The sequence below is a fragment of the Mus caroli genome, chromosome 15 (assembly GCF_900094665.2).
Source record: "Mus caroli chromosome 15, CAROLI_EIJ_v1.1, whole genome shotgun sequence".
In the NCBI taxonomy this organism is placed as follows: domain Eukaryota; kingdom Metazoa; phylum Chordata; class Mammalia; order Rodentia; family Muridae; genus Mus; species Mus caroli.
The window spans coordinates 78,748,009-78,749,569 of NC_034584.1; the positions used below are offsets into that span (position 1 = coordinate 78,748,009).

Below are 1,561 nucleotides of genomic sequence, written 5' to 3' on the forward strand. Positions count from 1 at the left end.
TCCTCTCCTCTCCTCTCCTCTCCTCTCCTCTCCTCTCCCTTACATCAATGGGGACATGTGACCTGGTGTGTCATTCCGTGGTGCATGTATAAGAAATAAGTCAGTGGAGGAAGAGGAAAAAACAGACTCATTCAACCTCAGAATGACAAGAGCAGACCCTGCTGGTCTGAGACGTTGGTGTCCCCGTGACTTGTGGCTTAGAACTGAGGGTACAGGGTCTGTATGGGGTCTGAAAGTCAGTTTTCTGTAGAGAGTAGGGAGGTGGGAGGGGCTGCCTTCTCCAGTCCCAGAAACTGATTTTTGTGTGTGTAGGAGATAAGCTACCTGTTTTTATGACCTTCTGACCTTTCTGGCTTCAGGGTGAAAGATAAATTAGGTGGCCTGTTCTGTTTTTATGACCTCTGGGCTCCAGAGTGCATAGAGGGGTTAGCTGCTTTCTGGAATTCCACAGCAACAGATTTCAATCTCTCTCTCTTCTCTCTCTCTCTCTCTCTCTCTCTCTCTCTCTCTCTCTCTCTCTCTCTCCCTCCCTCTCCCTCCCTCCCTCCCTCCTTCCCTCTCTTTCCCTCTCTTTCTCTTTTTTCTTCTTTCTCTCTCTCTTTCTTTCTCTCTTTCTTCTTTCCTTCCTTTCTTAAATTTTTATTTTGTTTTGTTTTTGCTTTATGTTTTTTGAGACGGGGGGGGGTGTTCTTTGTGTAGCCCCAGCTCTCCTGGGACTCCATCTGTAGACCAGGCTGGCCCCAAAGTCACAGTGACTGCCTCTGCCTCCCGAGTGTTGGGATTAAAAGCATGTACCACACCATGTCTAGCTGGCAGCAGATTTCTTGAAGCTCATCTATGGCCACGATTTTGGAGGGGTAGCTTCCTTTCATTTGTACTTCACTATCGTTTACGACTCACACGACACACATCTTGTCTCCACCATTGCCCCTCAGCCTGTCTCAGGGTCCTGTCTCACCCCTTCAATCTCTCCAGGCTCCCTCCCCCTCTCACCCCAGGCCTGGAACCTGTCATTTCTCCCAGGATCCTGCCTCCTTTCTGAGGTCTGTAGTGTTACTGGTCAGCCTCATGAGCTGACAGTGAGTTTGTGGGGAGCCCTGCACCCACTCTTCTGTGTGCTCACCCCAGAGCTCTGCTCCAGCTTAACTTCTCCCCAATGCAGCCCCTCCTCCTCCTGGCCTGGCTCCCTTACCTCCAGATGTCCTCCCCCACTCTGCTCTGGCATCCTGAGCTCTCTGCTGAGATGTTTTCTTTTCTCTGTCTGAGCTTTGATTCCTGCCCTGTGTCACACTCACCCCCAAACCCTAACCAGGTCTGGCAGGGCCTTCTGGTGTGCTATTGCAGTTGAACTGCTGGCTCTCAGGTGGGCTGGGGTCCTCACAGCAATCTGTGGAGTAAGTCGTGCCCTCCCCGCAGTCCCCACGGCCTTATGCATGCCACCCATAAGACATTGCTATTGGTCGGGCAGTGGTGGCACATGCCTTTAATCCCAGCACTTGGGAGGCAGAGGCAGGCGGATTTCTGAGTTTGAGGCCAGCCTGGTCTACAGAGTGAGTTCCAG

General features: G+C 51.8%; 1 protein-coding gene across 1 annotated transcript in view; it reads left to right on the forward strand.

Annotated features, from left to right (window-relative positions):
• Arhgap8 (Rho GTPase activating protein 8) overlaps positions 1-1,561 on the forward strand; it is a 48,025-nt gene that overhangs the window by 25,835 nt on the left and 20,629 nt on the right. The window lies entirely within an intron of this gene.